A 27561-nucleotide genomic window follows, 5' to 3' on the forward strand; every position below is an offset into this window, starting at 1 on the left:
TGAAAACTTTTCTACAGAGCACATAAAAGACTATTACAACATGTTGGTAATACTTTTTTCATCATTTTTATCATTATCAACTAGAAATGATCTCATATACATACAAATATATATTGATTGAAACATGCTTGTGGATTACACCCTATTCTTGAGCAACAGATTTTCCTTTATTCAGAGGAAATTCTGAAGCCCAAAATACTCTTGATTTTTAGAACTTGGTGGTTCTAAAAATCCCTTTTTTCTTTCAATATTTTCTTTGTAACTCAGTTAATAATTTTATGAATTCCAAATGTCATAACCAAAATAAACTTAAATAAGTTTCCTTTCAAAACCATTAGTTTATATCTTAAATTTTTTATCTCATATATTATTCTTGTTTTCAACAGTGCAATTCTAATCACCCAATGTTCTAGTTTATTAAAGAATTTGTTCTTACTAGTAATAACTGTTAAAAACCTGAAAATTTTATGATTTAAATGTATTCTCAGATTACCTTTCAGAATAGTAAAATGCCAACTAGTATGATAAATTCTGATCTATCTTGAAACATCAAATTAAGAGAGATATTTCACTTAAAATGTGACCAAAACTGAATTCAGTTATACCTGAATCTAAATTCCAAATGGTATTACACAAAATCCCAATTTTTTTAATTTTAATACTCTAGTGCTACATTTAACAAAAATGTTACTTATTCCAAATATTTTAAATTTGGGGGCTTATTATTTCCAGTCAGTTCACAGAGACTATAAAAGTGGCAGTCCAATATTAATTTATCCTCCTAATCACATTTAAGAAGATATCTCAATTTAGTACAATCTAGATTATGCAATCCTAGAAGAAATTCATATCAGTTAGACTCATGGTTCACAGCTTATCAGTATTTTTTCTCTTCTTACATTGAGTTTCAAATTAGTTTTCAAAACTATAAATAATATATTTATTCCTAAAAAGGCAAACCAGCACATATATTTTCTGTACATTCTTTAACCATCCATAAATTTTATTCTGAAATCCAACCTTCTTTATACATTTTTATTTTACCTTAAATGCATTTTAATATTCTGTTAAATTCATCGCTCAGACTGTTTTAATTCAAGAATATTTCCTTTACTGATTTCATATATATTATTCTTTTTTTTTTTTTAGATTTTTCAAGGCAATGGGGTTAAGTGACTTGCCCAAGGCCACACGACTAGGTAATTATTAAGTGTCTGAGGTTGGATTTGAACCCAGGTACTCCTGACTCCAAGGCCAGTGTTCTATTCACTGGGCCACCTAGCCGCCCCCCCCCATATATATTGTTCTTAATCAGATCCAATGACTTAAATAAAACCTTACTTTTACAGCTACATAGACCATATTACTAATACATGACTTTACTTATCATGGTTCAATTCTTTCGCTTAATTTGTAACAATTCAAATATTTTTTTAAAGATAGAGACATCAAAAATTCTTAAGACATGGTTTTAACTCTCTACAAAAATATTTAACAGCATACCAATATGAAACTAAAAAAAACTAGCAAACATTTTGTACTAATTTTTTTGATATAAAGTAGGTAGGTAGACATTTAATCAAAGTCATATAAATTATAGCAAAATACATTTGTAGTGATCAGTGCTTTATATTAACTTGCATGATTTTAAAATAACAAATTCAATTTTTACCTTTTCCTATTTCCCATGAGGCAGAACAAAAAGATCTTGAGAAGTGTTTTGGCATAATTCACAGAATGGAATTGGCCTTAGATTACAGAGAAGTGAACTGCATTTTGATAGGAATTTCGAGGAAAAAGTTTCAAGAAGGAAAAACGGGGGGGGGGGGGGGGAGTGCCAGAAATTCCCAGCACTGAGATTCAAGGTACAGCAAGGAATAAAAGGACAGATTTTCCCCTTTCAAGGTGGCAATTTCCAGATAAATTTTTACCTGCTGGCCCCAAAATTCACCTTTTATGTTGGCTCAGGTTTTTGGGGCTAAAGTTCAAATTTTTTATCTATACTTGTACAACAAATGGAGATTAGAATGCTTGAATCTTTCTGAGGTAGCTCAAATTACAAAATTATTTTTTTAATTCAATAAATCTAGTAATGTCCTCAGAGTGAAAGCCAATTTTTTTCTTTTGACCTGTGCTAGGTCAGCCAATGGAAAATAAAGGGTGGTAGAGTCAGAACTCTCAGAAGTCTTGAAAGTGAGTCTGGGGGGTGGGGGGGTGGAGTTGGGTGTCCTATTCCTGGTTTGGGATGAATTAAAATATAGGGTGAGCCAGAGAATATTAAATTCGGGCCAGGATTTGTAATTTGTAATTTCTTGGCTGCTGCCAGAGAGGCAGGAATTTAGGGCTTGGGGAAGAAGGTGGAATTGGGCCTTTCAAATACTGATGAAAAACAGGCATCTGGCCAGGGAAATAAATTTAGTGACCTGTTCCTTTTGACCCTTTCTCCTGGTCTTCCAGGATATAATGAGGTCAGGTGTGTTATAAGGGGAAGATAAGGTGCCTTGTTTCAGCACACCTACTCCAAATGTTGCCCAAATGATCCAGAAGACAGGAGAAATCCTGAGTCAAAGGCCCCTGTCATCCCTCCCACCTCCTTTCAAGCCTTGGCATCCTGAAGAATGAAAGGCAAAAAAAAAATGCAGCAAACCTCAAAAGGGATATCCTCCTTATCCAGAGGTTTGTTCATACCCACGGCAATTAGACCCCCATGCTGAAAGCTGCCTGTCACTGCTGGAAAAACAAAAATTTTCCAGGAGACCCATCACTACTGGAGAACGGGGTCTCCAAGGAATCCCGCGTGGTGGAAAGAAGGAATGAGGAAGGGAGTAGGAAAGTCGAGGGGATAGTACTTATCTCCTTTTGGCTGAAAGAGTCTTTGGATTGCAAAGGAATTGCAAACTTCTGGATTTCAGTATCAAAATATTGGGGAAGGGACCTGGAAAGGTTCTGGGGGAGACCCAAAGAGGCTCTCTGGGACTGGTTCTAAGACGATTGGGAGAGAATTCACTTAGAAATCTTTTTTTTTAAGTTTTTGCAAGGCAATGGGGTTAAGTGACTTGCCCAAGGCCACACGGCTAGGTAATTATTAAATGTCTGAGGTCGGATTTGAACTCAGGTACTTCTGACTCCAGGGCCAGTGCTCAATCCACTGCAGCCTCAGGAATCTCTTTCACTCAGCCTTTATTTACACCAAAAGTCAGTGGATCAAGTAGCTGGGGCTGAAGCTAGCTGAATGATTCTAGGAGGGGAGTTTTTATTTTTTAAAGAAAATTATTGGACTAGGGCATATAGGCTAAGGAATTTTCCATTGGCAATGTTCCCAAGATGGAGTTCTCAGGAAGGGAGGGGAAGCAAGGGGTCTTAGAGATAAGGAGCAAGGATGCCTTCTGTCCTTGGTTTTTCATGTGCTTGGGGCATTCTCTGTCTGAAGTTAGGTGCTATAATATCACAGTTAACCCTTTCATTTCAAAGTCTAAATTAAGCACTTCAGTTAACTTTTCATTAAGACAGGGGAAGCCTCATTCAAGATAGGATTGGTAGGTTTATCCTGTTATTAAATACTCTTCTAATTGTTTGATATTTAAGGCTATTTTTTTCCTGAGGATATGTTTTCCTCCAGCATAGTGAAATTTCTATTTTGATCAGGGAGAAATAAAAGTTTTGTAATTTAACTGATGCTGTATAAGAAAACTTGTGCTAATTTGTGAAACAAAAATTCAATATAGTGAAGAAAATTAGCTCCATAGATACACTTGAGATATAATTTGGAAAATAAATTTGTTAAGAGAAAGTAGTAAAGGAAAATGAAATGTGAAAATAGAATGTGAGAAGAAGGATGCAATTTTGAAGTCTGCAGGGCTTTAATCAAGGTCCTCAGGAAGACAGGGAAAGGACTTTCTCAAAAAAAAAAAGGCCTAGAATACAGAAATAGTGATTTTTACCTAAATTAGGATGATGATAATAAGTCTTTATCTTTATCAAAATGTCCAATACAGGTCAAAAGAAAGTCTAAGATTTAGTAAAATATAATAAAATAAAAGTTTAAGGAAGCTTTAAACCTCATTAGGTTAAGATTTTTGTGCTGGTAAATCTGTGAACACTATTCTGAGAAATGTTTGTTAGAAGAAATTTTGAGATTTCTTATGACCTTTGAAATTATTTTAACATCATTTTATCTAGTTACAACATTTAACAAGTGTAGAATATAGAGATAAATTTGCAACATGGATTTGAATGAAACACCATAAACTTATGTCCTTGAAGGACCAGAAGAAAGGTATATTCTAATCTTTTTGTGGAGAATATGCATTAATGTTTTTGTAACTTCAAAACAGAGGTTATGTTTGCAATTCCCACATTTTAGAACAGCTGAAAATGTATCCCAAATATAGGAAGTGAAACTTCAAGACTGCCACATTATTCTTTTGCAGTAGACTTATTAAAAGTAGTAAGATAGCATAATTTGAAGGGTTGACAAAGAATGAATGGTCTTTGGGAAGCCTGAGAATGAATTATTTGATCTAAAAGGAAATATGTTAAAAGGAAATATGTTTACCATGCATTTCTAAATTATGATAAAAATGTGATTTGAATGTGCTTTTATAAAAGCTGAAATAGTGGGGGGGGTTGATTTAGAGCAATGTTTATACAAATCCACCCCCCACACACACACACACAAAGTTAAGTATAAAAATGTAATTTACCTAACAGGGAAAGAGGAGGGGGAAGGAATAAGAGAAAGAGAAGGAGGGCAGGTTAAGGGAGGCAGTAGTCAGAAGCAAAACAGACTTGAGAAGAGACAAGATGAAAAGAGCAAAAGTAAGAAAAACAGAAAATAATGGGAAGATGGAAATTACACAGCTAGCAATCATAATTGATATGTCAATAGGATGGTATCAACCATAATGAATCAGAAACCAGAATCTGCTAAGTTGTTTACAAAATTAAAATAAAGGACTGGAGCAGAATCTTTAGTTGAGGTGAAGGGGGAAGAGGTGGAAGTCATGATCTCACTCAGACAGGGTCAGAGCAAAAACAGACCTATTAGGAAAGGTGATCAGGAAAAATTTTTGCTAGAGGGTGCCATGGAAAATATAAAAAAAAAAATTTACAGAAAGTTTCTCTGATATCACCTCATTTCTTAAATACATACTGAGTATAAATCTGAATGAAATTTATAAAAGTAAATCATTTCCCAATTAATAAACTGTCAAAGAATATGGAGTTTTAGAAGAAGAAATTCAGTTTATCTATAGTTATATGATAATAATTTGTCTATCCATCTCAAAAAAGACCATGTAATTAAGGAATGATGTCATGACATGCACATAATTTGCATTATTATACAAAGACACCATTCTCAGTATATCTTCCAGAGCCATCTGAACCCAGTGGGTCTGATACAGTAGAAACAACACAAGTAGTTTTGACTTAGATATAATGGGAGACCTTGGCTTTTTAGAGTTAGAGCTTTCCCAGTTACATGGAAAAAAATGTTCTAAATCACTAAATTTATTTATTTATTTTTTAGGTTTTTGCAAGGCAAATGGGGTTAAGTGGCTTGCCCTAGGGCACACAGCTAGGTAATTTAAATCACTAAATTTAAAAAAACCAACAAACTCTGAAGTGCCATCACCATACACCTATCAGAAACAACAAATACTGGAGTGGATGAAGGAAAAATAGGTACTGGTGGAATTATAAACTGGTCCAACCATTCTGGAAAACAATTTGGAAACATACCCAAAGAATTATAAAACTGTGCATACCCTTTGCCCCAGGAATATCACTACCAGATAAAGAAATCAAAGAAAAGGAAAATGACATCTGTGAATATAAAAATATTTATAGCAAACTTTTTGTGGTACCAAAATTTGGAAATTCAGGGTAGATTCATCAATTGGAGAATCAATCAAGTTAATGAAATATGATTGCAATAGAGTATTATTGTGTTATAAATAATGACAAGGGTGGTGGTTTCAACACAGCAACACCTATATGAACTGATGCAAAGTGAGATGAGAAGAACCAGGAGATCACTGTGCAGAGTTAACAGTAAAGTTGTAATGAAAACTTACTGTGGCTGATTTGTTTACTCTGATAAATACAATGATCCAAGATATCTGGACAAAGATCCAAAGGACTAATGATGAAAAATGTTATCCACCTCCAGAGAGAGAGCTAATGAAGTCTGAAGGCAGATTGAAATATAATTTTCTCACTTTCTTTTTTTATTTTTTTTAAAACATGACTAATATGGAAATATGTTTTTAAAGATTTCACAGGTACAATTGATATATTGATTGCCTTCTTAGTAGATAGGGGAGAGATGAGAGAAAATATGGAACTCAAAAAAAATTTTAAGAATGCTAAAAATGAATAGTAAAAATTTTAAATTTTAAAAGTCATATGATTATCTCAATAGATGCAGAAAAAACTTTTGATAAAATACACTCATTCCTCTTAATAACACTAGAAAGCATAGGAAAAATGGATTTTTTCCTTAAAATGATAAGTAGTATCAAATGCTATCAGCAAGTATTATCTGAAATGGGAATGTTAAAAACCTTGTCAATAAGATCAGGGATTAAACAAGGAAGCCCATTATTACTACTATTATGCAATATTGTTCTAGAAATGCTAGATATACTAGTAAGAGAAGAAAAAGAAACCAAAGAAATTAGAATATGTAATGAAGAAACAAAATTATCACTTTGTAGACAATCTGATAGTATACTTAGAGAATCCAGAAAAATCAAATAAAAATCCTAGTTGTAATAACAACTTCAGCAAAGTTGCAAGATATAAAATAAATTATACACATAGATCATCAATATCTCTATATATTATCAACTAAGCCAAGCAGGAAGAAATAGAAAGAGAAATTCCAATTAAAATAACTGCAGATAATATAAAATATTTGGAAATCTATCTGCAAAGACAAACCCAAGAACACTATGAACACAATTACAAAATGCACTCCACACAAACATAGTCAAGCAATAATAAAATGGATAAATATCAAATTATTGGGCCAGCCAAGCCAATATAATAAAATTGGCCCAGCTCTGACCCTGTCTGAGATCATGACTTCCACCTCTTCCCCCTTCACCTCAACTAAAGATTCTGCTCCAGTCCTTTATTTTAATTTTGTGCATCTTTCTGTAAACAACTTATCAGATTCTGGTTTCTGATCCATTATGGGTAACACTACTCTATTGACTTATATCAGTTATGATTGCTAGCTGTGTATTTTCCATCTTCCCATTGTTTTCTGTTTTTCTTACTTTTGCTCTTTTCATCTTATCTCTTCTCAAGACTGTTTTGCTTCTGACTACTGCCTCCCTTAACTTGCCCTCCTTCCCTTTCTCTTATTCCTTCCCCCTCCTCTTTCCCTGTTGGGTCATAATTGATATTTGGGCCAGCCAAGCCAATATAATAAAAAAAAATATACCTAAATTAATTTGCTCGTTCAGTATCATACCACAACCAGAATATCAAAAATTATTTTAGAGAACTAGAAAAAATATTAACAAAATTCATCTGGAAGAACAAAAGGTCAAGAATATCAATGAAAAAACAAGAAGGAAGGTGACCTAATAGTACCAGATCTCTAAATGTATTACAAAGTAGTAATATTCAAACAATCTGGCTAAATACTGGCAAAAAGTACTAGCTAAGGGGGCGGCTAGGTGGCATAGTGGATAGAGTGCTGGCCCTGAAATCAGGAGTACCTGAATTCAAATCCAGCCTCAGACACTTAATAATTACCTGGCTGTGTGGCCTTGGGCAAGTCACTTAACCCCACTGCCTTGCAAAAACTTTAAAAAAAAGTACTAGCTAAGAAATAGAGTGGTAGATGAGTGGAATAGATTACATACACAATACATAGTAATAAATGACTATTAATCTAGTGCTTCATAAATATAAAGATCTAAACAAACAACTCACTATTTGACAAGAATTTCTGGGGAAACTGGAAAACAGTATGACAGAAACAAGGTATAGACCAACATCTCACACAATATACTGAAAAAAGGTCAAAATGGATACATGGTTTAGACATGAAGAGTGATATCATTAGTTAACATATTTGTACATGCATAAGCTATATAAGATTTCTTGCTGTCTTGGGGAGTGAGGGAAAGGAGGAAGGGAGAAAATGTGGAACTCAAAATCTCACAAAAAGTGAATTCTGAAAACCATCTTTTACATATAACTGGGAAAAAAAATCAAATATAAAAAATAAAGGGTGACATCATAAGCAACTTAGGGAAATAGGGAAGAGTTTACCAGTAAGATCTACCAAAAAAGAAGAATTTTTGACCAAACAAGAGGCAGAATTATAGAATGTATAGATGACATCAAATTAGAAAGGTTTCACACAAACAAAACCAATGCAGCCAAGATTAAAAGAAAAAACAATAAACTGGGAAAAACTTTTACAGCATGTTTCTCTGATAAAGGCCTCATTTCTCAAATACATAGAGAACTGATTAAATTTATAAGCATTTAAGTCATTCTCCAATTGATAAATAATCAAAGAATTAAAACAGGAAGTTTTGAGAAGAAGAAATCAAAGCAATCAATAGCCACATGAAAGATGATCTAAATCAATATTGATTGACAAATACTATTTAAAACAACTCTGAGGTAACATTTCACATCTATCATATTGGTTAATATGAGAGAAAAAGAAGATAACAAATATTGGGGGGGGGGGTAATCTAATCATCCTGGACAGCAATTTGAAACTTTGACCAAAAGACTCTAAAATTATGCATACCCTTTGTTCCCAAAAGAGATCAAAGGAAAGGGAAAAGGACATAGGTGTACAAAAATATTTATTTTATGGTGGCCAAGAATTGAAAATTGAGGACATCCACATCAATTGGGGAATAGTTAAACAAATTGTGTGTTATATGATTGTGATGGAATACTACTATAAGAAATAATGAGGAGATTACTACTTATGTCCAAGATGGCACTGTGCACAGGTCTCCTGGTTTCCCCTCAAAAATAACATGAAAGAAACGTCTTAACAGAAATTTGATTGACAAACCCAGAGAGAGAAGCTAGGAGAAGAACAACTACCAAAAGGTCTGTCTCAAGGAACCATGGGTGAACCAGGAGCAGAGAGCAGAGCCAGCACAAGGACAGCAGTGGGGTGAAACCAGAGGATCTGTCTTATACGTGGAAGGTTTGGTGAGTGGTGGGTCTGAGGACCAACTTTAGCCGTGGAATCTTTGGCTGGGAGAGTGGAGGTCTAGTGAGTTCCAGCCAGGCTGGAAGGTGAGTTCTAGCACAGAGAGTTACAGAGCATGGCTGGATATCAACTGCTGGGTTTGGGGGGCCTGAGCTCCATACTTTTAGGGAAGTCCTCTTCCCAAAACAAACAGTAACATCCCCTCCACACCCTCAGGCTCAGGTGTAGGCAGCAGAGCTCCTTCCACTTAAAGGGAGATTTAACTACCTACCCCAGGGCCCAGGCCACATTGTTGAAGAACAATTCAGATCCTGCTGCCACCCCTCACTCCCTCCAGGCCAAGGGAGAGGGCCTCCAACGCTCCAGAAAAAGTAACCAGAACCCCCTACTGGTCATCCCACTTGGAGTTACTAAGCCAAGTAGGCAAAGCCTCTAGGGTTTCAAAAGCAAACCTCTGAGAGCCAGCCCTTCCTCCAACACAAGATCCTAGGACAATAAAGAAAGGCCAGTGAAAAAGGCGGGTCTACTGAGAATTACTTTGAAAGCCCAGACCCTAACCCAAAAAGATCTAGAACTTCTAAGGAGAATATGAATTGATCTCCAGCCCAGAAAGACTTCCTTGAAGAAATCAGGAAAGAATTTGAAAATCAGTTAGAAAAATTGGGAAAAGAAAGTCAAGAGAAAATTAACACCTTGCAAGAGAAAATTAACATCTTGCAACAAGAAAACAAATCCTTGGAAAATACAATTGGACAAATACAAAATGAGAATAATTCTTTTAGATCCTCAACTGGTCAAATGCAAAAAGAAAATAATTCTCTCAAAACTATACTTGGGCAAATGGAAAACTCCTTCAAAAATAGAATTGACCAATTGGAAAAGGAGTTGCAAAAGGTAAATGAAGGAAATTCTTCTTTAAAAAAAAGATTGGAATCTGTGGAAACTGACTTCATGAGACAACAAGATTCAGTTAAAGAAAACCAAAAGATTGAAAAAATAGAAGAAAATGTAAGATACCTCATCAGCAAAACCACTGACCTTGAGAATCAATCAAGAAGGGACAACCTGAGAATTATAGGACTTCCTAAAAACACTGAAGAGAAAACAAGCCTGGACTTAATATCATAGGATTTAGTAATGGAAAACTGCCGTGATATCATGGAACCAGAGGGCAAAATAATTATTGAAAGAATACATCAATCCCCTTCAGAAAGGGATCCTAAAATGAAAACACCAAGGAATATTGTGGCCAAATTGCAGAACTATCAGATAAAAGAAAAAATCATGCAAGCAGCCAGAAAGAAACAATTTAAATGCCAAGGAGCCACTGTAAGGATTACACAGGAACTGACTGCATCAACATTAAGTGATCAAAGGGCCTGGAATGAGATATTCTGAAGAGTGAGGGAGCTTGGAACGGAGCCAAAAATCCACTATTCAGCAAAGCTGAGCCTTCTCTTCCAGGGGAAAAGATGGACATTTAACAAAATGAGAGACTTCCAACATTTTCTGATGAAAAGAACAGAGCTAAATAGAAATTTTGGACATCAAACAGGATACTCAAGAGATATATGAAAAAGGTGTAAAAAAAGGTAAAGAAAAACTGCTATCCAATAAAATGAAACTGGCTGTATCCCCACCTAGGAGAAAGATTCTCATAACTCTTGAGAATTGTAACTCTATTAGAATATACTTAGCCAGAAGTGATGGACACTCATGACTTTTCTGTGACTCAGACAGAATGACTTAAAAACAATACCTCCTTAAAAAAAGGGACAGTAAGGAGACAAGAGGATGTAGGAGATTGAATGGAGTAAATCACATTACATTAAGAGATCCAAAGGACCTATTGCAATAGAAGTGAAGAAGAGAGGAGGTGAGAACTACCTGAATCTTACTCTCATCAGATTTGGCTTAAATTTAACACACATACACTCAGTTAAGAAACTTATCTTAACTTTGGGTTGGATATAGAAGGGCAAAAACACTGAAGGTGGTAGTATTCAGAAACAAAACACTGGGGAATATGGATAAAGGGGAAAAGGGGGAAAAACACAAACAGAGGGAAGATAGCATGGAGGGAAATAAATAATAATTATAATTTTTAATGTGAATGGGAAGAACTCTCCCTTAAAATATAGTGAATAGCAGAGTGGATTAAAAACCAGAATTCTACAATATGCTGCTTACAAGAAACTCATTTGAAGCAGAGAGATTCATATAGAGTAAAAGGTAAAAGCTTGGAGCAAACTATATTTTGCTTCAGCTGAGATGAAAAAAACCAGGGGAGCAATCCTTATCTCAGACAAAGAAGCTGCAAAAATAGATATCATTCAAAGAGATAAGGAAGGAAACTATATCCTCCTAAAAGGTACCATAGAGGCAGCTAGGTGGCACAGTTGATAGAGCACTGGCCCTGGAGTCAGGAGTACCTGAGTTCAAATCTGGCCTCAGGCACTTAATAATTACCTAGCTGTGTGGCTTTGGTCAAGCCACTTAACCCCATTGCCTTGCAAAAAAAATACCATAGACAATAAAGTAATTTCAATACTAAATATTGTATGCACTCAGTGGTATAGCATCCAGATTCTTGGAGGAGAAGTTGAAGGAGTTACAGGAAGACAGCAAAACTCTACTGGTGGGAGACCCCAACCTTCAGTTCTCAGATAAATCTAACCATAAAATAAACAAGAAAAAAGTGAAGGAAGTAAATAGATTGTTAGAAAACCTACACATGATAGACTTATGGAGGAAATTGAATGGGATAGAAAAGAATATACTTTTTTTCTGCAGTACACAAAAATTGACCATGTACTAGGGCATAAATCAATTGCAGAAAGGCATACATAATGAATACATCTTTCTCAGATCATAATGCATTAAAAATCACATGCAATATTGGGCCAGGGAGATCTAGTCCCAAAACTAATTGGAAACTAAATAACCACATTTTAAAGAATGAATGGATCAAACAACAAATTTTAGAAAGAATTATTTCATCCTAGATTATGCCAATAATGAAACAGTATACCAAAACCTATGGGATACACTCAAGGTGGCTATCAGAGGATATATTATATCTTTAAATGCTTACATGAATAAATTAAAGAGAGGAGAAATCAATGAACTCAATGTACAACTAAAAAATTAGAGAAAGAACAAATTAAAACCCCCAATTAAATACCAAATTAGACATTCTAAAAATTAAAGGAGAAATTAATAAAATTGAAAGCAAGAAAACTATCGAACTAATAAATAAAACCAAGAGTTGGTTTTAACTTCTGATCAATTTGATTAAAAAAAAGAAAGAAGACAACCAAATTTATAGTATCATAAATGTAAAAGATGAACTCACCACCATTGAGGAAGAAATTAAAGTAATAATTCATTATTATTTTGCCCAACTCTATGCCAATAAATTTGTTAATCTAAGTGAAATGGATTACACATTTACAAAATTTACAATAAATAGAAGTTGCCCATGTTATATGAAGAGGAAATTAAATACCTAAACAACCCTATCTTAGAAAAAGAAATTCAACAAGCCATTATTGAATTCCCTAAGAAAAAACCTCTAGGGCCAGATGGATTCACAAGTGAATTCTATCAAACATTTAAGGAACAATTGGTTCCAATTCTATATAAACTCTTTGGTGAAGTTGGAACTCTGCCTAACTCTTTCTATGACACTAATATGGTGCTGACACCTAAACCAGGAAGAGTTAAAACAGAGAAAGAAAATTATAGATCGATATCTCCCTGATGAATATAGATGTAAAAATCTTAAATAAATTCTTAGCAGAATGATTACAATTTATCACTAGGATAAACATTATGACCAAGTAGGATTTATCCCAAGAATGCAGGGTTGGTTCAGTATTAGGAAAACTGTTAGTATAATTAATTATATCAATAACAAAGATATCAGAAATCATATGATTATATCAATAGATGCTGAAAAAGCTTTTGACAAAATACCACACCCATTCCTGCTAAAAATACGAGAGTGTAGGAATAAATGGATTGTTCCTTAGAATAATAAGCAGTATCTATCTGAAACCATCAACAAGCATTATATGCAATGGGGATATGCTAGAGGCATTCCCAATAAGATCAGGGGGTGAAACAAGGATGCCCATTATCACCACTACTATTCCATATTATATAAGAAATGTTAGCTTCAGCAGTAAGAGAAGAAAAAGAAATTGAAGGAATTAGAATTGGGAAGGAAGAGACAAAACTCTTACTCTTTGCAGATGACATGAAGGTATGCCTACAGAATCCCAAGAAATCATCTAAAAAACTATTCAAAATAATTAGCAACTTTAGCAGTCACAGGATATAAAATAAACCCTCATAAATACTCAACATTTCTACATATGACTAGCAAGATGCAGCAGAAAGAGCTAGAAAGAGAAATCTCATTCAAAGTAACTTCAGACAATATAAAATATCTGAGAGTCTACCTGTCAAGGCAGATTCAGAAACTTTTTGAAAATAATTACAAAACACTTCTCACACAAATAAAGTAAGATTTAAATAACTGGGAAAATAGCAACTGCTCATGGATGGGTCAAGCTGATATAAAAAAATGACAATTCTACCAAAATTAAACTACCTGTTAAGTGCGCTATGAATCAAAATTCCAAAAAATTACTTTAAGGAGTTAGAAAAAATTGTAAGTAAATTCATATGGAGAAATAAAAAGTTGAGAATTTCTAGGAACTTAATGAAAAAAGTGCAAAAGGTGGTAGCTTAGTCCTACCAAATCTAAAATTATATTATAAAGCATCAGTCAGCAAAACTATCTGGTATTGGCTAAGAAATGGAGTGGTGTATCAGTGGAACAGACTAGGTACAATAGCAGGAAATGATTATCATAATCTGCTATTTGATAAACCCAAAGAGTCCAGATATTGGGATAAAAACTCTCTCTTCGATAAAAACCGTTGGGAAAACTTGGGAAAATTGAAAGTTAGTATGACAGAAACTTGGATTAGACCAACACTTCATACCCTATACCAAGATAAGATCAAAATGGATACAGGATTTAGATATAAAAAACAATATTATAAGCAAACAAGGAGATCAAGGAGACCAACTGTCAGATCTATGGAAAGGGGAAGCAGTTTATGACCAAGGAAGAGATGGAGAATATCATTAAAAACAAACTAGACAGGGGTGGCTAGATGGCACAGTGAATGGAGCACCAGCCCTGGAGTCAGGAGTACCTGAGTTCAAATCCAGCTTCAGACACTTAATTACCTAGCTGTGTGGCCTTGGCAAGCCACTTAATCCCATTACCTTGCACCCCCCCAAAACTAGACAATTTTGATTACATTAAATTAAAAAACTTTTGCATGGACAAACCACTGTAACCAAGATCCAAAGAAATGTAGTAAATTGGGAAACAGTTTTTACAACTAATATTTCTGACAAATTTCTAATATATACAGAGAACTGAGTCAGTTTTTTTCAAAAGACAATTGAGCAAAGGATATGCAAAGGTGATTTACAGATGAGGAAATCAAAGCCATCCATAATCACAAGAAAAATTACTCTAAATCACTACTTATTAGAGAAATGCAAATTAAAGCATTTCTGAGGTACCACCTCACACCTCTCAGACTGACCAATATGACCAGAAAGGACAATGATCAATGTTGGAAGGGATGTGAGAAATTTGGGACACTAATACATTGTTGGTGGAGCTGTGAACTCATCCAACCTTTCTGGAGAGCAATTGGAATTATGCCCAAAGGGCAACAAAAGTCTGCATACCCTTTGATTCAGAAATACCACTACTGGGTCTATACCTTGAAGAGATTATGGAAAAGGGTAAAAATATCACTAGTACAAAACTATTTATAACAGCCCTGTTTGTGGTGGCAAAGAATTGGAAATTATGTGAATGTCCTTCAGATGGGGAATGGCTTAGCAAACTGTGGTATATGTATGTCATGGAACACTGGAGGGATGGGAATTCAGGGAAGCCTGGAAGGATTTGCATGAAGTGATGCTGAGTGAGACCAGAAGAACCAGAAGAACCAGAAGAACATTATACATCCTAACAGCAACATGGGGGTGATGATCAACCTTAATGGACTTGCTCATTCCATCAGTGCAACAATTAGGCACAATTTTGGGCTATCTGTGATGGAGAATACTGTCTGTATCCAGAGAAAGAATTGTGGAGTTTGAACAAAGACCAAAGACTATTAGCTTTAATTTAAAAAAAAAAAACATTATCTTATTGTATAATTTTGCTATCTCTTATATTTTATTTTTCTTCCTTAAGGATATCATTTCTTGCTCATCACATTCAACTTAGATCAATGTATACCATGGAAACAATGTAAAGAAATAACAGATTGCCTTCTGTGGGGGGCAGGGGGGAGGGAAACAAGATTAGGGGAAAAAATGTAAATTTCAAAATAAATAAAATATTTCTTTTATTAAAAAAGAGAAATAATTTAGAAAAATCTGTCAAGACTCAAATAAGAACTGATGCAAAGTGAAGTGAGCAGAGTCTAACAACAATATTGCAATGATGAAAAACCATTTATGATTTGACTGTTCTCAACTATACAATGATCCAAGATGATTTCAAAGGTCTTATGGTGAAAACTGTTATCTACCTCCAGAGAGTACTGATGGAGTCTGACTGCAGATCAAAGCATACATTTTTTACTTCAAAAAAAATTAAAATAAGGAAATATGTTTTTACCCTATGGCTACTAGCTAAGAGGTTAGTTTATAATAAACTCAACATAAAAACAAATACAATCCTTTTTAAACATAAAAAGAAACAAACATTCACAGAGTTAAAAATGATAAAGCAGAACTAATAATTCAGGAGAATTAAGAGAAAACAAATAGATCAATGAAAAGGTCATGCAAGTAAGAGAACTAAAAAAGCAATAGAACAAAATAAGCCAACACCATTAAATCAGAAAGTTTGAAAACAAAGAGGTTAAAAAAAAAGAAAGCAAAAAAATCCGCTAAATTGAAAAATAAAACTAATATCTATTGTCAGCATCAAGAACAAAAAATAATTCACAGTTAAGGAAGATGAAATAAAAGAAATTACTAAATTAGTTTGCCAAGTTATATGCCAACAACAGATTACTTAGATAAAATGGATAAATTCTTGCCAAAGTATAAAATTCCCATAATTGCCAAAGTATAAAATTTCCATAATAAAAATGGACAATTTAGATATTTCCATACTTTAAAAAAACGATTGTCATATATGAACACTCGTAGGGAAAAAAAGCAACTCGGTACTAGATCTATTTACAAGTGGGTTCTCTTAAACATTCCAGTTTGCAAAAATTAGCAAAAAGCCATCCTGTTAAAGCATCTTCTATGATATAAATATGCTTTTGATACCTAAATCAAGGAGACAAAGCAAAGGAAAAACAGAAAAATATACAGACCAATATCCCTCATAAATATTAATACAAAAATGCTACACCATAAGCAGAGAGGCTACACTACTTTAAAAAAGACCATACACTTCCATCAGTCCTGCCACACAACATGAAGATTTTAGAGAGAAATTCTGAAAACTTGTGTGGATAAATGACCAGGATTGGTTTGTAGAACATTCTGGGAAGAAGGGAGAAGAGAAAGGCTCAAGCGCCATTCAAGAACTGATACATTATCTTAAGGTAGAGAAATATGTAAGATGATTGATTTCCTCTAGCACTTAAACCCAGGTGAACTCTAAGTTCATAGACAAAGTCATCTGGAGGTGACCTTCATGTTGCAGACTGAATCTATTTCAAGTCCAATGGCTCTCTTCAGAGGTCCATTCTGCAGCTACAAGTATGCAGAAAGAAACTGAGAAATTGCCCCTCTCTAGTAATCAAGCAGAAAGTGTCTTTCTGATTCTTGCTGTCCGAATATAATTGGCTTGCATGGTTGCCTTTTGTCTGCTTGTTCTGAACTGGGTCTGATTCAGTTTTCTGTTAAAGTTCAGTTAGTAGAACAAAATCAAATGCTTCATCAAAAACAATTTAATTTAACTATTAACAAAAAGAGATTTCCATGGTCAGAGAGGGGTATTCATTCAAGAAAGATTCATCTCCTTTGCCTGAGTTGCCCATCAATTTCCATCAACCAAACATTAGAAGGTAAATACTCAGAAGACCAGAAATGATGTCAATAGTCTGAATCAAGTCTCAAGTAGCTTAATTAACTTTTAGGGAAAAACTAATCCAACCTGAAAACCTATTGCACTGAGAGGTTCAATGACTTGCAAAGGTCACAGAGCCATGGGGCGGCTAGGTGGCGCAGTGGATAGAGCACTGGCCCTGGAGTCAGGAGTACCTGAGTTCGAGTTCAGCCTCAGACACTTAATAATTACCTGTCTGGCCTTGGGCAAGCCACTTAACCCCATTGCCTTGCAAAAGAAAAAAAAAAGGTCACAAAGCCAATATTTATCAGAGATGAGACTTATTGAATTCAAAGTTTTCCTAACTTAGGGTTATCTCTATCAACTACATCACACTGCTTCATCACTACCTTATCTTTTAAAATATCCCTGTGGTTATTGAGGACACTACCATACTTCCAGCGATTCATATCTTCACACTCAGTGTAATCTTCAACTCCTCAGTTTACTTTACCCCCATCCACATATCCAATCAGTTTCCAATCCACATATCTCTCACATCAGTCATTTTCTCCAGATCCATCCAGTCACCACCCTATTTCTGGCTTCTCTCAACCAGCAGACTACAATAGCCTCCTAAATGATCTTCCTACCAACACTCTCCTAACTTCAAATCATGCTCCACAAAGATGCCAAACAGATTCCCCTAAAGTACCAGCCTGGCCTTGTCACTTCCTCACTCAAAAAAAAACTCCACTGACTCCCAAATGATTTTAGGATCAAATATTTCATTTTTATCCCATCCTTTCCTAATTTCTATTTTTAAGTTTTATGATATGAATATATATAATTTATAAATAAATATACATACATTTATAAATAAATATACATACATACATACATGTTTTATTGATATTGGAATATCTTATAAAAAATTTGAAATCATTGTTTTAAAGCATAGCACTTTATTTTCACTTCTTATATATTTATCAGGTAATTTTCTGTTATAGTTATTCTTATGGGACACATCCTGCAATTAAGTCTTATTGGGGAATATATAATAGAGGATTATATGTAATATATATGACATATGAAAGATATATGTGTGAATGTTATAAAGCATTATGTAATGTGTACATATATTATTTAAATAAATATATCTATATCTACCTATTTTATATAGAGAGATCTATAAGATATAGATATAGAAACCTACATCTATAGGTATGCCTACTGATATGTATTTATTTCTATATCTAGATATATAAAGTTTCTTTCCCAGTAAGAATGGGGTGACACCTGTGATTATAGCAGAAATAACAGTACACCCTGGTAAACTGCTTCAACAGACTTGCTAAAACAGGGTAACTGAGTGAATTAGGGGTATTTTTATCCTTTAGCATGTGAAGACTTTCCCTATTGGAATGGGTAAATGAGAACAATTTGCTGATAATTTGGTGGGGAAAGCTGAGTCAACACAATTGGCAATAGTGGTATGGAAAAGGAATGGACAGCTTTCAGTGTACAATACTGTATATGTTCATCTGGGTCAGTACACTCGCAAACATCAAGACTGGTTAGAAGAAAATGGTGGAGAAATACAGAAGATGCTAGATGAAACATGAGAACTCCACAGGGTTTACCAGCAGGATAATTCATTCATTTCTAAGCCAAAGGCATTTAATTCCATCAAAGGTAAAATACAAATGAAGTTTAGAGAGAGATACAGGATTCTTAGTTCAGTAAGAAGGCAGAAGAAATTCATTATAGTACAGATAGTAACAACCCAAAGTACTTTTATGACACACACAAGGCTATTTATGGTCAAAGACATATGGTGCATCTCATCTACTCAGTGCTGATGAGCCATATTGATTAGTGTTAGGGACATGATCCTAGAGAGATGGGCCAAACACTTCCATAGTGTTCTTAATAGAGCACCATCAACCAAAGCAGAAGCTACTGACTGTTTACCTCTGGTTGAAGTCAATCAGTCCCTAATTGAAGTTCCAATTGAATAAGAGGTCTTTGAGGGCCTTAGGCTCCTTTCAAGTGGCAAAGCACCTGGTGCTGATTCTATTCCAGATGAGATTTACAAGGTGGGGATGTGTCCACCGCTCATCCAAAAATTGACTGAATTTTTCCAATTTTCCAATTTCCAGTCCCCCAGGAATTTAAGGATGTCTCCACTGTCCATCTCTATGCCTCCATTGTCCTGTGTCAATCACAAGGCTGTTTCTCTCTGAGTCACGGCTGCCAAGATTCTTGCCACAGTCCTTAATAGGCTAATCTTTCCTAGACAATGTAGCTATAGAAAAGCTGAGGAACAGTTGATGCTGCCCAACAACTCCAAGAGAAATGCCAAGAGTTGAACAAAGTTCTGTACATAACATTTGTAGATCTGACCAAAGTCTTTGATATTGTCAGTCATTTACATCATTTTCAGGTCGACACGAATAATGAACAATGCTCTCATGATTTCCTGATCACCAATGGAGTCACCAATGTGTCCTTGCTCCCATGCTTTTTAGCATGTTTTCAGACATGATATCAGAAACCTTCAATGAGGAGGAAAATGGTATCAAGGTGAGCTATTGCACTGATGGTAAATTCTTTAACTTGAAAATTCCACAAACCAAGGCCAAAGTTGGTGCATGAGTTTTGTTTACAGATAACTGTACACTCAATGAAACTTCTGAAGCTGAGCTGCAACAAAGTATGGATCCATTTCCTGCTGCTTGTACTAACTTTGGCCTAAGAATTAACACCAAGAAAACCCAGGTGCTCCATCAACCAGCACCAGACCTTCCATATGTGGAATCATCAATTACAGCAAATAGCAAAGTTTTGAATACTGTGCATAAGTTCATTTACCTTGGCAATACACTCTCCAGGGAGTTTCATATTGATAAGGTTGATACAGCATTGCCAGAACTTTCAAAGTGTTTGGCAGGTTCCAAAAGAAAGCATGAGAGAGAAGAGGTATTAGGCTGGCTACCAAACTGAAGGTCTACAGAACTGTTGTGCTGACCTCATAGTTATATGCCTGTGAAACCTGGACAGTCTACCAGCACCATGCTAGGAAACAGAATGGCTTCCATTTAAATTGTCTCAGAACGATTCTGAAGTTCAGCTGGCAGGATAAGATACCAGATACTGAGGTCCTTTCTTGAGCTAAACTCCCAAGCATTCAAACTCTACTACAGAGAATATAATTGAAAGGCTAATCACATTGCTCAAAAGCCAAATGTAGGTTTGCCAAAAGATTATTTTATGGAGAACTGACTGAGGGCAAGTGTTCATATGGTAGTCAGAAAAAGTGATACAATACTACAAGCTTAAGTTAATATGGTAATTCTCAGTGGAATTTAATCATACACTGAAACAATTAAGGAAGTTTATTGTATTAAAGTGAAGTAGTATGTCAATATGACAGTGAGTAAGGCAAAATATAAATTGTAATAAGCTCTAGGATCTCATTGTCTTGTGATGAAAACATGTGTTTAGATCTGAGTAAAACATTAAGCAGTTGGAGCAGCTAGGTAGTGCAGTGGATAAAGCACCAGCCTTGGAGTCAGGAGTACCTGAGTTCAAATACAGTCTCAGATACTTAATAATTACCTAGCTGTGTGGCCTTGGGCAAGCCACTTAACCCCATTTGCCTTGCAAAAACCTAAAAAAAAACTTTAAGCATTTTCTTTACCAGAAGACAAGGTCTCAACAAGTCACCTGAGCTGGAAAGAACTTTTTGGAACTGATTCTGAAGATACAGAAAGACATCGGATGTCTCCAGGGGAGAAGAGAAGAAAGGAGAGACACTAAACCAGTTCATCTCCACCATTTCTAATCTATGTGTACATTGTTTAGTCGGAGGTCTGTATCTGTAACTTTCCCTTGATTCTGTAAGTGTGGCACCCTTACTAATGCCCCTCTCCTTATGGAAAGGAGAAAGAGAGGCAGGGTGAAGATGTTCTCCCCTGAGAGAAAAGGAGGGAGATTGTTGGGTGTCATAATTATATCCTACATGAGTGTGTATATCCTATCTAGGGAGAGTCCTATCTCTTTTTTAGAGAATGGGGTATGGTGGGAGGAGAATCTAGCTGACAGAAGTCAATGCCCAGACTTTTGGTATGGTTAACTGTTGGACTTGTGGTGGTCCACAGCAGTTTGAGAATTGGCCTTGGGTGCCAGTGCCCCTGGGTCTGGCCTAGATTCTCAGTTCCTGGTCAGAGACGCACTGTGGCACAGAATTTTAGTCCAGAGGAGAGAAACACCAGTGGCATATGACTGAGTAAGTTCAGGGTGACTATTGTTTATACCAGTCTAGCCAGGATAATTTCCTGGGGAAAAGCAAATGGCTATGGACTTTAGTCCAAAAGCAGGATACACATATTCTAGACTGTACAACTTAAAGAGATAGGTGGACTGAGACTCATGTGAGATATGATGATGGTACCTGGATCCCTTGTTAGGATTCATTTTGGTACAAAAAATTGCTGCATGCCAAGGATTGCTTAGGGAGTTGTTATCTAGACCTAAGGGCCTGCTATCTGGGCACAGGATGGGAGCTGGGGTTATGTTACCCCAATTTATTTCCTGCTTAGATTCTAAGCCAAAGTAAAAATAATTACCAATTAGATAGCTAGGGCCCTTGACTTACTGGCTGACTAAGCCATGCAAACAAGAGAGAGAGTTATTCAGCATAGATTCAACATATGTTGATTGGAAAAGGAGTTTGTGATAAAATTGAATCTATCAAGTTGCTTCCTAAAGATAGACATCAAGGGGCAGCTAGGTGGCACAGTGGATAGAGCACCGGCCCTAGAGTCAGGAGTACCTGAGTTCAAATCTGGCCTCAGACACTGAATAATTACCAAGCTGTGTGGCATTGGGCAAGCCACTTAACCCCATTTGCCTTGCAAAAATCTAAAAAAAATTTTTTTTAAAAAGATAGGTATCAAAAGGCAAGTAGTAAAAGACATCAGAAAGTTGACATGTGCTCCTGCACAGACCTGAAAAATAGGATGGGTCCATGAATCTGATAATGAAGAAGTAAAAATCTTGGTAGAAGAAAAAGTTAGGTGGGCGGAGTCAAGATGGCAACAAGAAAGGATCCTGTCTTAGGCACTCTCTCATAAAACTCATAAGCTAAGGACCCTAATTAAATTTTTGAGAGACAGAACCCACAGAGGGATCCAGTGAGTCAGTTCTGCTACTCAAGGTAACCTGGAAAAGAACAGGAAGGCTCTGCTCCCCAGGGTTGGAGGGGCGGCCCACCAGAAGGGTGGCCCGCCAGAAGGGTGACCTGCCAGAGCGAAAGAACTTCAGCCTCCTGGAGGCAGCCCCAGGGCGCTGGGAGCCATGGCTCACAGCAGGTGGGGGGGGAGTCTCCTGAGCTACACCCCAGGGAGCACTGGGCACAAATTGGGGGAACAGCGGGGGACCTCTGCCAGAGCAAGCACATGGAGCCCAGCCCTCAGGGCACACAGAGAGCAGCATGGTCACCTCAGCCCAGATCCAGGAACAGAAGCAGGCGGAGTCCTAAGCAGGAGCCCCCAGGGCATGAGCCCATTGAACCTAGGGAAGGGAGTGAAGAGAGAGACTGCAGAGCTCTGTCCTCTGTTCCTGGAACAGGACTCTGGGGCTCTGACCACATTCAGATCCTGATCCCAGTCTAGAACACCCCATAGAACAGCAGGGGCCCCCTCCACCTCAGCCCCTTGGCAGAGGGGGGCGCTTATGGTCATTCACAGACCAGGAGGGAGGACAGAGCCTCACATACTGAGACCCTTGTGGGAGTGTCCCAAAAGCTCAGGAAGCACCCCATAAACAGGCTAAGGCTGGGAAAATGAGCAAGCAGAGAAAAAAAAGGAACACCATTGAGAAATATTTTGCAAATGAGCCCAAGAAGGATCAAAACACTCAGTCTGAAGATGAGGAAGCACAAGCTCCTGCATCTAAAGACTCCAAGAAAAACAGAAATTGGGTTCAGTCTATGACAGAGATTAAAAAAGACTTTGAAAATCAAATGAGGGAGTTAGAAGAAAAACTGGGAAAGGAAATGAGAGAGATTGAGGAAAAACATTGAAAATGAAGTCAGCAGCCTAGTCAAGGAAATCCAAAAAAAAATGCTGAGGAAAATAGCATGCTAAAAACCAGCTTAGGTCAAATGGATAAAACAGTTCAAAAAATTATTGAGGAGAAGAATGCTTTAAAAAGCAGAATTGGCCAGATGGAAAAAAGAGATAAGAAAGCTCTCTGAGGAAAACAAATCCTTCAGACAAAGAATAGAATTCAGGAAGACTGATGAATTTACCAGAAATCAGAAATCAATACTTCAAAATAAAAAAATGAAAAATTAGAAGAAAATGTGAAATATCTCATTGAAAAAACAACTGATATGGAAAACAGACTGAAGAAAGATAATTTAAAAATTATTGGAATACCTGAAAGTCATGATCAGGAAAAGAGCCTTGACATCATTTTCAAAGAATTACTACAGGAAAATTGCCCTTATATCCTAGAAGCAGAGGGCAAAATAGAAATGGAGAGAATCCACTGATCCCCCTGATCCCAAGAGATCCCAAAAAACCAACCCCTAGGAATATTATAGCCAAGTTCCAGAACTCCAAAGTCAATGAGAAAATATTACAAGCAGCCAGAAGGACAGTTCAAATATCGTGAAGCTGCAGTCAGGATCACACAGGACTTAGCAGCAACTACATTGGAAGCTTGTAGGGCTCCAAGTCAAGACCAAAGTGGAGGGAGTGTGGATCCTTGATTTTTGTTTGCAGATGATTATGAACTCAGTGCAGCATCTGATGCTCTGATGCAATAAAGTATGGTTTGAGTCTCTGTTGCTTGTGCTAATTTTGGTCTAACAATTAACACTAAGAAAACCTAAGAAAACCTAGGTGGCTCCATCAGCCGGCACCAGATCTTTCATATGTAGAATGAGAGATTACAGCAAATGGAAAAATTTTGAACACTGGATATATTAACTTACCTTGCCAATATACTTTTCAGGGAGGTTGACACACTCATTGCCAGAACTAGCTCAGTATTTGGGAGGCTCCAAAAGAAAGTATGGGAGAGATGAAGTATTAGACTGTATGCCAACCTCATTGTTTCATATCTGTGAAATCTGAACAGTCTACCAGTGCCATAAACTGAATTGCTTTCATCTAAATTGTTTTAGGAAAATTCTGAAGATCAGCCAGCAGGAAAAGATACCAGACACTGAGGTCCTTTCTCAAATTAAACTGCCCAAAATTTAAACATGTGGCCTCAGTTTTGATAGGGTAGCCACATTGTTCAATGCCAGGTATATCCTTAAGTCACACAGGGCAAGTGCTCGCACTCTGAAGGCCTTTCTCTTAAGAACACTGGAAGTGATTGTGTAGCACGGGAGACACTGGCACAGGACTGCCCAGCATGGTGTGTCCTCATCAGAGAGGGTGTTGTGCTCTATGAGGAAGGCAGAATTGAAGCAGCGCAAAGGTCAGGTGACAAATATAAGTTTTGAAAACACATCCCAGGTGTTCACCTGGTGGAAGACTCCAAGTTCCTGTCGGGCTGATCTGCCAAAGGTGGATACATTGTAACTCACCTCAAACTAACCAACCAACTGAAAGGCTACATTGTAGCCATAATAAATAGCTCGTCATTTTTAGGTTTGCAAAGCATTTTACAAATATTATTTCATTGTAGCCTCACAACAACTCTGGGAAGTAAATGGTCTTATTATCATTCCCATTTACATAAAGGGAAACTGAGGCAGGCAGGGGTGAAGTGCCTTGCATAGGGACTAGCAGCTAGTTCCGGGAAGAAATTCGTTTTACATCTCCAGCTTGAGTGTTACTTAGGTGCTCCCCCCAACATTTTCCCGAGGTCTCCAAGTTCGGCCAGCCCGCCGGGCTCCCTCTGCCCCTGCCCCTTGCTCCCCCTTCCCCGGGGCTCTCTGACCAGCGGCCCCTCAAGCCGAGGAGCAGCATCCCCGGTGGCCCGGCCCATGGCCAGATGGCGGCCCCGCGGGTGGCATAGCGGAGACAGGCCGGGCCATCGCTGCTCACCTGTGGGCGCCGGCCCTCCCCTCTTCCCGCCGGGCTCCGCTTGGGCCTCCGGGCCTCTGCGCTGCGGTGGAGGAGGCGGGTGGCACCAGCAGCTCGTCACGGCCGCATCGCCACAGCGCGATGCCTCAGGAGCTGCAGCCTCGGCCAGGCACGCGGCCCCCTCCCGCCCACCGGCCCACGGCCCGCCGGTAGGGGCAGAGCGGTAACGGACTCCTCGGCGCGGGGGAGGGGCGGCCTTCCCTGCGGGGGGGCGCCGGGGGTCCTAGGAGCCCTGCAGGGTATTCTGAGCCACCACCACGGTGGTGATGACAGGGAGAGGAACAGCGGCCAGAGAGCATTTACACCGTATGGATGTGCCAGGGCTCCTGCGGTTTACACGCATCAACTCATTTGATATGTGTAATATGTATATAATATATATTTAATAAAAATAATATATAATAATGTTAATAACAACAAAAATCCAACAACAGCCCTTATGAGGTAGGGACTATTATTCCCATTTTGGAGGCCAGTAGAGGCGAAGTGACTCATCCAAGGGTCACAAAGCTACTAACAGGCTGGATTTGAACCCACAAAGAGGAGTCTTCCTGAATCCAGGCTCTATCCACTGTGCCACCTAGCTGCCCCCCAATGAGAATGAAATTATCTTTCTTTGCTCTATTTTCCAAGGAAGTATATATTTATATGTTTCCCCATATATATACTTATGTAAATATTTAAGATGTTTTCCTATTTTCATTTTTTCAATCTTGTTACTTGTTTCCATATTTCTTGTTGCCTTCGAGTTAATTTTATTTGTCCAGGTAAAAGAGCTTAGGAGATGGATCAACAGGCCTGGAATCAGGAAGACCTTAGTTTAATTCCAGTTTTGATACTTCCTAGTCACGTGAGCCATGGCAAGTCTCAGCATAATAATGCCTACCTTGAAGATCAAAGTTAGCACAGTCCTGGCATTTAGAAATGTTTATCCCTTCATTCTGCTTTCTTGTTCAAGGAGTCTGTTGCTCATCCTGTCCTGTTTACAGTTTCTAGCCACAATCCTTTTCTTAGGGGTCTCTTAGGAAGTCTCCTAGAAAGATATGAGCTCTTGTAGCAATTTAAGGATAACTTCAAGCAGAGAACATCAGACAACTTTAAGCAGTGGATTATTGTATGGGCTACCCTGGCATCATTCTGCGGAGAGCCTGAACTGGGAGAAAATCCCTTCTGGGCTATAAGTGGAGAGTATGGGTAGTAGAAATTTCCATGGTAACTTAGATGACTGCTGCTTAAATCAAATTTGCTTTCTAATTGGGCTGTTTTTCCTCTACATTTCAATATTGTCATAGCCACAGAAACCTTGGAATAACAATATCTAATATTTATATAGTTTGTAAAGTTTTGCAAAATGCTTTTTTGACTTATTTTCCTTGATCCTTACAATGACCTTGTGAAGTAAGCACTGATTTTCCCCATTTTACAAACGAGGAAACTGAGATTGAGATGTCAAGATTTGAACTCAGCTCTTCCTGATTCCATGGTTTGTGGCCTACACAGAACCAGGGGAGACAAGACAAGACACAGAATCAGAGACAATTTAATGAGATGGGGAATAGGTAGAATTTTGGTGAGATTTACAAGATCACAGCTTACTAATTATATTCCATAGAAGATTCTTAAATTCCTTTAGGACAGAGGCTTTTTTTGTTTCGTCTCTATTTTCAGTTCCTGTCATATAGGAGATATTTAATAAACAAGTGTTTACTTGAAGTGGCAAATTGGTTCTGGAGTATAGCTTGCATCAAAGTCAGGCTTGTCTCTAGATCTAGTGCATTGTGTGTCCTCCTAGGCACTCCAGAGCTTTTAAGTTGAAGTTGTATGACCCTTGTCAGGGATACTGTTGAGATTTTCTATTAAGCAGATGTCATCTTAGGCCTCTTCCAAGTCCTAAGGTTCTGTGATTTTATGACTTGAGTCCTACATGGAGCACAGATTAAGCACTTAAAAATATTATTTGATTGAAAGACTATAGTAAAATGCACTATCTCTTGGTAAGATATTTTATTTTATCTATGTATTATCTAAGGAAAAGGCTGGTATTATGACTTTGACCTGGTATAAGAAAACCTTGCAGCACCTAGTGCCTCCCCCACACATGTGGGTGCCACTAAATGCTGTCCTGA

At 37.2% G+C, this 27561-nt stretch overlaps 1 protein-coding gene across 1 annotated transcript in view; it reads right to left on the reverse strand.

The window, feature by feature from the left end:
- Positions 1-25620, reverse strand: part of LOC141496473 (phospholipid-transporting ATPase ABCA3-like) — a 223234-nt gene extending 197614 nt beyond the window's left edge. Inside the window, exon 1 of the mRNA XM_074199004.1 lies at positions 25397-25620. The gene's annotated coding sequence lies outside the window, so the exon portion shown is untranslated. The remainder of the gene's footprint in view (positions 1-25396) is intronic.
- Positions 25621-27561: the final 1941 nt, after the last annotated feature.

Source organism: Macrotis lagotis, chromosome 8 (genome assembly GCF_037893015.1).
Source record: "Macrotis lagotis isolate mMagLag1 chromosome 8, bilby.v1.9.chrom.fasta, whole genome shotgun sequence".
Classification (NCBI taxonomy): Eukaryota; Metazoa; Chordata; class Mammalia; order Peramelemorphia; family Peramelidae; genus Macrotis; species Macrotis lagotis.